Below are 536 nucleotides of genomic sequence, written 5' to 3'. Positions count from 1 at the left end.
AGTGAGCGACCCGCCCCGCGCCAAGGGCGGGCGGAATGCGGCGGGCGTGCCCCCTCCCCAGCGCTCCGCGGGCGGCCGGGAGCAGACCCCGGCCGGGGGCACGGAGGGTATTTCTCTTAATTCCCCCCGCGCAAGCCGCGGCCGGATAAGCTTCCTGCGTGCAGCAGGAGGGGAGGGAAGCGAAGCGGGAGCTGCCGCCGCCGCCGCCGCCGCCCTCCCCCGGGCGCACGTCAGCGGGGCGAACACCGGGCCACCCGGCCCCTGCGAGCCGCGGCCCGCAGGCAGCAGCCGCCCGGCTCGCCCCGGCCTCTCCGTGAGCGGGGAGGGAGCAGCGGCAGCTCCCGGCCGCAGTCCGAGCCCGGCGCCAAGCGCAGGGGACCCGGTCCGCAAGCGGGGCCTCAAGCCCTTCTCCGGATCCACCTCAAAGTTGGGCCCGGCGCTCCCGAGCGCTGTCGGTCTGCCCGACCTTGGGGGCGCGTGTGGGAGTCCCCGAGGAAATGAACCATCTGGTGCAGAGGTAAAGCGGTAACACGCGA

General features: G+C 75.2%; 1 protein-coding gene across 1 annotated transcript in view; it reads right to left on the bottom strand.

Annotated features, from left to right (window-relative positions):
* The window catches only part of CAMK2G (calcium/calmodulin dependent protein kinase II gamma), a 118,095-nt gene extending 117,888 nt beyond the window's left edge, over positions 1 to 207 (bottom strand). The window contains exon 1 of the mRNA XM_027649369.1: positions 192 to 207. The gene's annotated coding sequence lies outside the window, so the exon portion shown is untranslated. The remainder of the gene's footprint in view (positions 1 to 191) is intronic.
* Between the last annotated feature and the right edge of the window lie 329 nt (positions 208 to 536).

This window comes from Corapipo altera, unplaced genomic scaffold (assembly GCF_003945725.1).
Source record: "Corapipo altera isolate COAL_440 unplaced genomic scaffold, ASM394572v1 53, whole genome shotgun sequence".
NCBI lineage: Eukaryota > Metazoa > Chordata > Aves > Passeriformes > Pipridae > Corapipo > Corapipo altera.
Note: the sequence above shows the minus strand (reverse complement) of the source record. Positions and strands in the feature narration are given on the sequence as shown.